This window comes from Papio anubis, chromosome 17 (assembly GCF_008728515.1).
Source record: "Papio anubis isolate 15944 chromosome 17, Panubis1.0, whole genome shotgun sequence".
Lineage (NCBI taxonomy): Eukaryota > Metazoa > Chordata > Mammalia > Primates > Cercopithecidae > Papio > Papio anubis.
The window spans coordinates 18,091,486-18,103,882 of NC_044992.1; the positions used below are offsets into that span (position 1 = coordinate 18,091,486).

Genomic DNA, 12,397 nt, shown 5'->3' on the forward strand with positions numbered 1-12,397 from the left:
TCTCTACTAAAAATACAAAAATGGGCCGGGCCGTGGCTCAAGCCTGTAATCCCAGCATCTTTGGGAGGCCGAGACGGGCGGATCACGCAGGTCAGGATCGAGACCATCCTGGCTAACACGGTGAAACCCCGCCTCTACTAAAAATATTAAAAAAAAAAACTAGGCTGGGCGAGGTGGCTGGCGCCTGTAGTCCCAGCTACTCGGGAGGCTGGGAGGCAGGAGAATGGTGTAAACCCGGGAGGCGGAGCTGCAGTGAGCTGAGATCCGCCACTGCACTCCAGCCTGGGCCACAGAGCCAGACTCCATCTCAAAAAAAAAAAAAAAAAAAAAAAAAATTAGCTGGGCATGGTGGTGCATGCCTGTAATCCCAGCTACTCGGGAGCCTGAGACAGGAGAATTGCTTGAACCCAGGAGGTGTAAATTGCAGTGAGCTGACATCGTGCCACTGCACTCCAGTCTGGGCAACAGAGTGAGACTCTGTCTCAAAACAAAAACAAACAAACAAACAAACAAACAGAATAAGGCAGTTCTCTTTTGGTGGATGTGCAGCAATCTCCAAGCGTTACACTGTTAATGATAAAAGCAGGAGGCTGTGTGTGGAGGGAGTTACTGTTTGCATGTGTGGGGGTGAAGGAGATACATACAATAAGATTGTGTCAAAATCTCTGTTACACTGTAACAGTGATTGCCTTTAGGGAGGGGGCCTGCAAATCAGGGCAAACAGCAGGAGAGAGACTTGTTTTTCACCATATGTCTTTATGCACTGATTGAACTTTTTTTCTGTGCATGTTTTTTTTTTTTTTTTCTTTTTCTTCAAGATGGAGTATTGCTCTGTCACCCAGGCTGGAGTGCAGTAATGCATTGTCAGCTCACTGCAACCTCCGCCTCCCGGGTTCAAGCCATTCTCCTGCCTCAGCCTCCTGAATAGCTGAGATTATAGGCATGTGCCACCGTGTCTGGCTAATTTTTGTATTTTTTGTAGAGATGGGGTTTCCCTATGTTGCCCAGGCTGGTTAAATGCTACTCTTTTGGGCAGACTTCTTTGTATTAGAGTTTGAAGTGGTTATGTTTTAACTCTCAAACCAAGCTGAAAGTTTTAAGTGTGTGAAACTTGTCTGTAAATTTTCTGAAGAAGCAACCACAATGCTCTTCTGAGGCAGGAGAGGGGCTACAGCTTTTTCAGACCACACCAAGAGTCTCTTGTAGAAAGGTGCTGTGCACATTTCCAAAGAAGGGGTGCTCTGAGAGGACAGCAGAGAATAGTGGATAGATGCTGGTCCCTGGCTCTGACTGACATGTGAAAATCTCAGCCTATCAGCTGGGCCACCAGCGATTGCCCCTCTCTGCACCTTAGTTTACTTTGCTCATCTGTTAAACAGTGAGAAGTGTGCCTGTCCTACCCTGTTGCAAGGATCTGTCAAGAAACGAGCCAAGACCGGGTATCGTGGCTTACACCTATAATCTTAGCACTTTGGGAGGCCAAAGCAGGTGGATCACTTGAGGTCAGGAATTCAAGACCAGCCTGGCCAACATGGTAAAACTGTGTCTACTAAAAATACAAAAATTAGCTGGGCATGGTGGCCTGCACCTGTAATTTCAGGTACTGTGGAGGCTGAGGCAGGAGAATCACTTGAACCTGGGAGGTGGAGGTTGCAGTGAGCTGAGATCTCACCACTGCACTCCAGCCTGGGTGACAGAAAACAAAAAAGACATGAAGCCAAGGTTGTGTCTGTTTAGTAAAACAATGCACGCTGGGCTGCTGCGGCTCACGCCTCTGTAATCCCAGCATCTCTTTGGGAGGCCGAGGCGGCGATCACAAGGTCAGGAGATCGAGACTACAGTGAAACCCCGGCCTCTTACTAAAAATAATAAAAAAAAAAAATTGAAGGGTGCGTGGCGAGCCAGTCCCAGCTACTCAGGAGGCTGAGGCAGGAGAACATGCTGAACCTCGGGAGACGGAGCTTGCAGTGAGTCGAGATCGCCCCACTGCACTCCAGCCTGGGCTTACAGCGTGAGACTGCCTCAAAAACAATGCACGTGAAAATGTTTAGTCCAAGTAGTTACTATTTCTTTTCTTTTGGTGAAGGGGGTGTTGTTTGGTTTTTGTTGTTGTGTTTTTGTATTTTGTTTGTTTTGTTTTTGTTTTTCTTTTTTGAGTCGGAGTCTTGCTCTATCGCCCAGGCTGGAGTACAGTGACGTGATCTTGGCTCTCACTGTAAGCTCCGGGCCCTGGGTTCATGCCGCTTCTCCTGCCTCCCAGCCTCCCCTGCCAGCTGGGATTTTAGGCACACACCACTACCGCCTACTAATTCTTTTTCTTTTCTTTTTTTTTTTTTTTTTTTTTTTTTTGTAGAGATGGGGTTTCACTGTGTTGGTCAGGCTGGTCTCGAACTCCTGACCTTGTGATCCGCCCACCTTGGCCTCCCAAAGTGCTGGGATTACAGGAATGAGCCACCGCGCCCAGTCTTTTTTTTTCTTTTTTTTTTTTTGAGACAGAGTCTTCCTCTGTTACCAGGCTGGAGTGCAGTGGCGTGATCTTGGCTCACTGTAACCTGTGCCTCCTGGGTTCAAGCCATTCTCCTGCCTCAGCCTTCTGAGTAGCTGAGATTACAGGTGCCCACCACCACACCCAGCTAATTTTTGTATTTTTAGTACAGACGGGGTTTTGCCATGTTGGCCAGGATGGTCTCGATCTCCTGACCTCATGATCCGCCCGCCTCGGCCTCCCAAAAGAGTGCTGGGATTACAGGCGCGAGCCACCGTGCCTGGCTGATTTGTTTTTGAGACAAGGTCTCGCTACTAGACCCAAGCGATTCTCCCACCTGTCTCCCAAAGTGCTGGGATTACAGGTGTGAACCACCAGGCTCAGCCTATGATAACTATTTCAAGTCAGAATTTGACAAGTTGAAGAAAACTTTTTTTTTTGAGACGGAGTCTTGCTCTGTTGCCCAGGCTGGAGTGCAGTGGCATGATCTTAGCTCACTCCAACTTCCACCTCCTGGGTTCATGGGATTCTCCTGCCTCAGCTTCCCGAGTAGCTGGGATTATAGGCATGCACCACCATGCCTGGCTAATTTTTGTATTTTTAGTAGAGATGGGGTTTCGCCACATTGGCCAGGCTGGTCTCAACCTCCTGACCTCAAGTGATCCCTTCACCTTGGTCAGCCTCCCAAAGTGCTGAGATTGGGATTACAGGTGTGAGTCACTGTGTCCAGTCAAAAACATTTTTTTTTTTTTCTTTTGAGATGGAGTGTCACCCTGTCCCCCAGGCTGGAGTGCAATGGTATGATCTTGGCTCACTGCAACCTCTGCCTCCTGGGTTCAAGTGATTCTCCTGCCTCAGCCTCCCAAGTAGCTGGGATTACAGGCGTGTGTCACCACGCCCAGGCAATTTTTTGTATCTTTAGTAGAGAAGGGTATTCACAATGTTGGCCAGGCTGGTCTCGAACTCCTGACCTTGTGATCCAGCCACCTCGGCCTCCCAAAGTGCTGGGATTACAGGCGTAAGCCACTGCGACTGGCCCGAAAACATTTTTTAAATGGCCCATCTTGTTTGGAATCTCTACCACTTTGGGAAAAAACCTAAAAATTAATGGAACAGAAATGTGCCATAAGATCAGAGACTAGATATTGAGTAGATGCTATTTTTATAGTTACACATCATGCTCTAGGAAGAAAAAATGATGAGGGTCATTGAAGCAGAATGATCAGTTTATTAATTGATTTAATGAAGACTGAAAGTATGAAAGTTTGGAACTATCAAAAAAGCTAAATGGAAATCATTTGAAAATGGGGTTAATCTTAGCACTCTGGGAGGCTGAGGTGGGAGAATAACCTGAAGTCAGGAGTTCGAGACCAGCCTAACCAACATGGTGAAACCCCGTCTCCACTAAAAATACAAAATTAGCTGGGTGTGGTGGTGCATGCCTGTAATCCCAGCTACTTAGGAGGCTGAGGCAGGAGAATCGCTTGAACTCGGGAGGTGGAGGTTGCAGTGAGCCAAGATTGAGCCACTGCACTCCAGCCTGGGCTGGAGTCTCTTGAAACTTGGTCTCAAAAAACAAAACAAGGCCGGGCGCGGTGGCTCATGCCTGTAATCCCAGCACTTTGGGAGGCCGAGGCAGGCGAATCACAAGGTCAGGAGATCGAGACCACAGTGAAACCCTGTCTCTACTAAAAATACAAAAAAAAAAAAAATGAGCCAGGCGAGGTGGCAGGCGCCTGTAGTCCCAGCTACTCGGGAGGCTGGGGCAGGAGAATGGCGTGAACCCAGGAGGCGGAGCTTGCAGTGACCCAGGATGGCGCCACTGCACTCCAGCTTGGGCGACAGAGCAAGACTCCGTCTCAAAAAACAAACAAACAAACAAAAACAACAAAAAACAAACAAACAAAAAAACAACAAAAAACAAACAAACAAAAAAAAACCCAAACCAACACCCCCCCCCCAAAAAAAACAGAAAATGGTGTTACTATCACGAATCTGGATACTGACTAATGAAAATGCAGGTGGACCGCGTGAAGGAGAAAAGGGAATTCATTAGTGTGGTGGATACTCCTGGTCACCTGCCAGCATTTGTTCTTCTCCCAACTCTGGGAGTGAGCCTTGATTTGACTAAGCCAATTACCCTTAATTCCCCACATCACCCTCCCATGATCCAAGTTCTTCCATTCAGAGCAAGCCTAGGATTTTAGTTTGCTGAGCTAGGAGAAAGAGATGCTCTCTGGTTTTTTTTTTGTTTTTTTGTTTTTTTTGTCGTCGTTGTTTTGTTTCCTTCCTTCCTTCCTTCCTTCCTTCCTTCCTTCCTTCCTTCTTTCTTTCTTTCTTTCTTTCCTTCTTTCTTTTCTTCTCTGAGATGGAGTCTCGCTCTGTCACCCAGGCTGTAGTGCAATGGCGTGATCTCGGCTCACTGCAACCTCCACCTCCCAGGTTCAAGCGATTCTCCTGCCTCAGTCTCCCGAGCAGCTGGCACTACAGGCATGCGCCACCACACCCGGCTGATTGTTGTATTTTTAGTAGAGATGGGGTTTCACCATATTGGCCAGGCTGGTCTCAAACTCCTGACCTCGTGATCTGCCTGCCTCGGCCACCCAAAGTGCTGGGATTATGGGCGTGAACCACTGCACCCAGCCTGCTGTTTTCCATGGCGTGATCACAGATCTGAGGCATGGATGTGCCACAGCCAATTTGCAGCTAGTCAAGACACCAGCCGAGGAAAATGGCCACATGTCCAAGAGGCATACGTCAAAGAATGGAGCTAGAGCCTTGATCGCACTGCACTTGAACCCTAGCTCTGGAAATTTTGGTTAAATGAGCCAATTGATTCCAATTATCATTTAAGCCAATTTGAATGGGGTTTTTGTTTTTCTTTCTTTTTTTTTTTTTCTTTTTTCTTTTTTTTGAGGCAGGGTCTTGCTCTGTTGTCCAGGCTGGAGTACAGTGGTACAATCACAGCTCATTGCAGCCTCAACCTGCTAGGCTTAAGGGATCCTCCCGCCTCAGCCTCCCGAGTAGCTGGGACTACAAGTGAGCACCACCACATCCAACTAATTAAAACAAAAAAAATTTTTTTTTTGTAGAGACGAGGTCCCACTATGTTGCCCAGGCTGGCCTCCTACTCCTAAGCTCAAGTGATCCTCCTATGTGGAGCACCAAAAGTGCTAGGATTATAACTATGAGCCACCTTACCTGGCCTGGGTTGGGTTTTTTTTTTTTCGAGAAGGAGTCTCACTCTTGCCAGGCTGGAGTGCAGTGGCGCAATCTGGGCTCACCACAACCTCTGACTCCCTGGTTCAAGCAATTCTCCTGCCTCAGCATCCTGAGTAGCTGGGATTACAGGCACGCGCCAACATGCCCAGCTAATTTTTTGTATTTTTAGTAGAGATAGCATTTCACCATTTTGGCGAGGATGGTCTCGATCTCCTGACCTCCTGATCCGCCCGCCTTGGCCTCCCAGAGTGCTGGGATTACAGGCATGAGCCACCACGCCCGGCCTTTTTTTTTTTTTGAGACGAAGTTTTGCTCTCGTTCCCCGGGCTGGGGTGCAGTGGCATGATCTCAGCTCACTGCAGCCTCCGCCTCCCAGGATTCAAGCGATTCTCCTGTATAAACATCCCGAGTAGCTGGGATTACAGATGCATGCCACCACACCTGGCTAATTTTGTATCTTTAGTCGAGATGGGGTTTCACCATATTGGCCAGGCTGGTTTCAAACTCCTGACCTCAGGTGATCCGCCTGCCTCAACCTCCCAAAGTGCTGGGATTACAGACATGAGCCACCACATCCCAGCCCCTAGAAGCTTCTTTTTTCAATGGTTTCTGTAGAAGTCCTGGGCTTGGCTTGAGACTCATTGGTCTGCCATGAATCAGGTGCCCATTCCTGAACCAGTCACTGACCAGGGAGAGAAAGCTCTAATTGACTCAGGTGCAGAGCTGGAAGGGAGGAGGAATCACTCCCTTCAGCCTATTCAGATTCTTAGTTTTAGGCATGGTGGCTCATCCCTGTAATCTCAGCACTTTGAGTGGATGGCTGAGGCAGGGGGTCAACTCCAGGAGTTTGAGAACAGCCTGGGCAACATTGTGTGACCCTGTCTCTACAAAAAAATTAGAAAAAATAGCCAAGTGTGGTGTAGTCCCAGCTACTTGGGAGCCTGAGGTACGAGGATTGTTTGAGCCTAGGAGATTGAGGATGCAGTGAACCATGATTGTGCCACTGCACTCTAGCCTGGGTGACAGAACAAGACCCTGTCACAAAAAAAAAAAAAAAAAAAAAAGGGCATTGTGGCTCACTCCTGTAATCCCAGCACTTTGGGAGGCCAAGGTGGACAGATCACCTGAGTTCAGGTATTCAAGACCAGCCTGGCCAACATGGGTGAAACCCTGTTTCTATTTAAAAAAAAAATAGAAGGAACGGATGTGGTGGCTCATACCTGTAATCCTATCACTTTGGGAGGCCAAGGCAGGTGGATCACCTGAGGTCAGGAGTTCGAGACCAGGCTGACCAACATGGTGAAACCTGTGTCTACTTAAAAAAAACTCAAAATTAGCTGGGCATGGAGGCGCATGCAGGTAATCACAGCTACTCAGGAGAATTGCTTGAACCTGGGAGGCGGAGGGTGCAACGAGCCGAGATTGCGCCACTGCACTCCAGCCTGGGCGACAGAGTACGACTCCATCTCAAATAAATAAATAAATAAATAAATAAATAAATAAATAAATAAATAAGTGAATTAAAAAATACAGAAATTAGCCAGGTGTGGTGGCACATGTCTGTAATTCCAGCTACTTGGGAGGCTGAGGCAGGAAAATTGCTTGAATCCGGGAGGTGGAGGTTGCGGTGAGCTCCGCGCCACTGCACTCCAGCCTGGGCAACAAGAATGAAACTTCGTCTCAAAAAAAAAAAGTTTAGGTTTGGAGTTTAGGCTTGGGTTTTTCAGGGTTACCACTTTTTAGCTGTGTTATCTTGGGCAAATAATGGAAGCTTTCTGAACCGCATCGGTAAAATGAGGATAACGGTGGTCTCAACTTCTTGGGGTTTTTATGAGGAGGAAATGAGATACTTCATGCGAAGCATTTGCACAATGCTCACTACTTTGTTGTCATTATTATTACTATTTCCTTCCTCCAGCACCTGCACTTCCAGGATGTCGGCACAGGTCCTTCCTTCCCCATGAGCTAGAAGGAAACTTCCTCTTGTGAGAGCTGTCATAGCTCTTTCTCTTGATTGTCTATGTGGCATTTAGTTTCTGCTCATGTTCATGCTGCTCAAGCTCATAATTTCTCTGTCCTTCTAGACTTCCAGCCCCTAGAGGGGAAAGGATGACTCCATTCATTTCAATGTCCTTAATAGAAGAACTGCCATCAACACCCATCCAGTGCATTTACAGTTTCCAAAGCATTTCCTCCTCTGCCTTTTCACCTGAGCCAGAATGCAATCCTAGGGGAAGGGAGGAGTTATTATTCCCACTTCACAGATGGAGAAACTGAGGCCCAGGGAGGGGCAGTGACGTGGTCAAGGTCAAGCAGCAAATCGGTGGACAAGAAATGAGGTGTTTCTGGATTGCCAACACAAGTTTCTTTTTGTGGGACAAATAGTTTTGAATATAGATTTCAAGCCTTTGGTGAAGACCCCGGGGAGCCTGTTCTGCACCTGTGCTAAGTGATGCTTTTCACTCAGCGTGCAGTCTGTCCCTGTCTGCTGCCTGCCAGTCTTTCCCCCAAAGTCCCTTCCTGCTTGAAACCCTCCTTCCCTAACCCCAGAGACACCCCTGGCCTGCACTGCCAGCTCTTTCTTCTGAAATATACCTCTCCAACCAGCCCCATCGGTCTGCCCCATTATCCACCTGGAACCAATGTCCAAAGCTCCGCAAGGGCAGATGGGAATGTCTCCTCCAGCCCTGTTTTCCATGGACTGCTTTGGTCACGGATGAAATGTTCAGCTTATCGTGCAAGTTCCTCTGCAAGACTGCTTATGTGCTCTAGACTCATAGAACCTGGAATTGAATCCTAGCCCTGCCACATGCTGCCTCAGTTTCCACATCTAAAATAGGAATAAGGCTGATGATATCAAGGGATCATCATGAGCATGAATTGAGAGAGGAATGCTAGGGGGCTGATAGGCTTCAAGGAGGGGATCCAGGAAAGAGAAATGACTTCGAGGAATGCAAGAATGTCCCCTCTGACCTTGCATATGGGTGGTGGTCTTCCAGCCTCAGGACACTCTCCCCCACCTCCCAAGCCTGGCCTAATCTAGTATTCTCCAGCTCACTTCCTGTCCTGTAGGTTAGCTCATCATCTCATTTTCTGTATCCAGTTCTCTTTCTAAGCTTGCATATTATCTGTGCGTCTACACACACTTGCTAGGTGGGTGGTGAAGGGAGTATTAGGCTTTGCATATGGAAAAGTGGGCCTGGGTGGCCAAGCCCCAGCATTTCTCCAAACCTCAATTTCTTGTCTGTAAAATGTGAACAGTAAGACTGTGCACCTTGCCGGGTGCAGTGGCTCACGCCTGTAATCCCAACACTTTGGGAGGCTGAGACGGGTGGATCATGAGGTCAGGAGTTTGAGACCAGCCTGGCCAACATAGTGAAACCCTGTCTCTACTAAAATACAAAAATTAGCCAGGTGTGGTGGTGCGTGCCTGTAATTGCAGTTACTTGGGAGGCTGAGGCAGGAGAATCACTTGAACCTGGGAGGTGGAGGTTGCCGTGAGCTGATATTGCGCCATTGCATTCCAGCCTGGGGAATAGAGTGAGACTCTGTCTCGAAAGAAAGAAAGAAAGAGAGAGAGAGAGAGAAAGAAAGATAGAAAAAGAAAGAGCACTTGTGGAATTGTGGTAAAGTTTTAGGCCAGCACTGGTCAGCATGGTAGCATCTAGCCACATGTGGCTATTTACATTTAAATTAATGAAAGTTTACTAAAGTTTAAAAAATTCAGCCCCTCAGTCTCACTAGCCACATTTCAAGTGCTCACTGGCCTCCTGTGACTCATGGCTATCCTACTGGACAGCACGCAGAAAGAACATTTCCATCGTGGAGGGAAATTCTGCTGAACGGTGCTGGTTTAGAAGCATCACGCCTCTACTGTGCATCAGCTATGTGCTATAACTCATCTGACATTGTAAACTCAGGGCAGAAGCACGATTGCAGTGTAAAGTTCTGCTTTCCTTAGAGATGTGGTAAAGAGGTGAGGCTCACAAGGAATGTTGGACTGGTCCAGGGCATTCTCTGGGATGAGGGTGGACCAAGTTCAAAACGGGGAGCTCCAACTTCTGCTGCAAGGCAGGCATATAGAGCATGATTCCCTTTGCCGGTGGAGAAGGGACACCAAGCAGTGGGAAGGGTGGTTAACTGGAGAGTGTTTCTAGCATCTAGAACTACCAGTGTTTGACTTTTCAAAGGAAAAGTGGCCATGTGGTTTTGCAAACGTGTTACAAGCTCTCTCCATTTTTATTGTATTTTTTTTTTTTTTTGCCAGAGAATGAGATTCCAGATTCCAGGTTGTTAGAACCTCAAGGGATACTTTCATTCCCTGGTTCCTCTACAGGGAGGAGGAATCTCAGGCTCAGAGAAGTACGGTTACTTGTTTAAGGTCCCTCAGTGAGTTAGGGCAGAGGAAGACTTCTAGTCACAGCTTCCCTGAAGCCAGGGCTAGGCACAGTGTTGATGTCACCCAGCCAACAGGGATGGTGTCCTCTGCCCACCTAGCAAGCCTTGACTCATGCTCCACGCCCCTGCTGTGAGAGGTCTCTGCTGACTCCCACCCTGATTGGAGCAGGTTAGTCAGCTTTGAGGTGCAGCCTCCAGTTCTGGCCCCTCCAGTTCCGGGACTCTCATTCGAGGCATTTGGGGTTGTCTCATTTCTGTGCCCAGCACAGGGCTTGGCACACAGGAGGTGCCTTGTGGGTGCCTGCCCGTCAAGGGTTTCCGTTTTCGAGCCATTTAGGTAACCACTTGCCATTCGTGCCTTTAGGTAACCCCTTGAGCAGCCTAAAGAAGCCTATAGACTTCTCCGAGTCGTTTTTGAGTATATTTTATTGACGTGAAATACACGCACGGAAAAGCGCACAAATCCAAAGTGTACTTCCGCGCATCTTCATAAAGTGAACACACTTGTAGCCTAAGAACCCAACCCTACCAGCTCCCGGCAGGCCCTGGCCCCCTTCCAGTCTCTCCTACTGAACAAGATTTTTGAGTGAAACCGGCGGGCCAGAGCGTGAGTTTCTGCTTGACGGGGCGGGGCCCGCGCGTGCTGCCCGGCCGTCAGTGTAGGGGGCCGTGAGTGTGCACCGGGTGGAGGGGCCTGAGGGGGCTCAGAGTGCGCGCGTTCGGGTATTAATTTGTCAGGGCTTGTGTGGCGCTCGGGATTGGGGGTTGTTTGGGGGCGCGAGCGTCGACTGTGGGACGCTGCGGAAGGGTGGGCCGTCTGCGTGGGGTCCTGGAGCGCAGGAGGCCGAGGGGGGGCGCGCGTGGAACACAAGGGCGGGGCCCTGGCGGGGTCGCAGGGGCGTGGCCTGCGGCCGTGGGGCGGGGCCTAGGCGGGCTCGGGGGCGGGGTCTGCGGGCGCGCGCACGCGTCCGGCGCGCCCCCTCCCGGCCGCCATGTTGGCTGGTGTGTGGGTGTCAAACGGAGCCAGACGCGGCGGTGGCGGCGGCTCCGCGGGCTCCGGTCGCTCCCGCCTCCCCAGCGCTGCCGGCGGCCGCAGCGGCGCACCCACGCCGGCCCGGAGGAGCAGAGGTGAGCCAGAGCCCGTGGGGCTCCGGGGCCAGAGCGAGTCACCAGGGCGAGGACCCTCCCCCTCTCCAGGGCGCGGACGCCCCCAGAGCACAGGCTCTCTTACCTCACCAGCCCCGCCAGGGCATGCACCCCTGCCACCCCGCTGGTCCCTACGCTAGGCTCTGGGGGATTCCCTTCTTTCCAACCAGGCCCCGCCCCACGGACTGGAGCATGACCCCCTCCCCATCAGGATCCAGCTTTCCGCTGCAAGGATCTCCCCCCTCTTACCCGTCCCTATCACTGAGCACCTCCTTTTATGTCCCCAGAGTCCAGGGCGCCCCTTACTCCCTCCTCAGATCCTGGAGCCCCCTTCATCTTGGAACAACCCCGCCCCCCTCCCCAGAGCACGTTCCTCCTCTCCCCGGGCCCGGCGCCCCTTCCTCCTGATCCCAGCCTGGTCTCCCGCCCGCCCCCATGCAGAGCCCGGCCCGGGCGCCCTCCGGGAATCCGGGGAGGGGTCATTTTCTCTGTCCGGGATCCCGCCCGTGTCACCTTTCCTGGGGGCTGTAGCGGGGCCCCCTTCCGTCCTCGGGGACCAAGCTCCCCACTCCCCAGCCCCCACCCCCACGGAACAGCGGGGACGGGGGCGGAAGAGCCAGGCTCCAGCTGCCTTTTGTTCCGCGTGGGATGGCAGAGACCCACCCGGCCCGGCCGTCCTGCTCGGCTGATCCGGGTGGGTGAATGGGTGCGTGGGGGCTGGCTGGCCTCTTCCAGGAGACTCTTCCTCTCTCTCCCTATGGGGCGGCTCCCCCAGAGTCGAGCGCGTTGGGAGGCTGGCGTTTGCTAAAGGAGTCGTTGCCAACAGGTTTTTGTTTGCGACCTGAAGTTTGCCCAGTGGCTTTGCCTGGGGCAGCTTGAGCTCCCTGTGAACCCCCCCGGCAGGAGCTTGTGGAAGGCCATTTCTCCGCCCAAGGACTCCGTCTGGGCGACTCCTTCACAGTTGTGCTGCCCTGGGGACGTATCTAAAATGTGCGCTTTAAGAGCGGAGAGGGCTTAACCATTATTAGGGTTTAGATGAGGGAAACTGAGGCCCAGAACTGCAGTTATTTGCCCAAGGTCACTCAGTGATACTGTGTCAGTGCAGAACTGGAAGCTAGGGCTCCAGGGCTCTGTTTACCGCATTTA

At 50.8% G+C, this 12,397-nt stretch overlaps 1 protein-coding gene across 2 annotated transcripts in view; it reads left to right on the plus strand.

The window, feature by feature from the left end:
* The first annotated feature begins 11,042 nt into the window (after window positions 1–11,042).
* EPN2 (epsin 2) overlaps window positions 11,043–12,397 on the plus strand; it is a 100,548-nt gene continuing 99,193 nt past the window's right edge. For both annotated transcript variants that reach the window (XM_003912446.4, XM_003912445.4), the window contains exon 1: window positions 11,043–11,233. The gene's annotated coding sequence lies outside the window, so the exon portion shown is untranslated. The remainder of the gene's footprint in view (window positions 11,234–12,397) is intronic.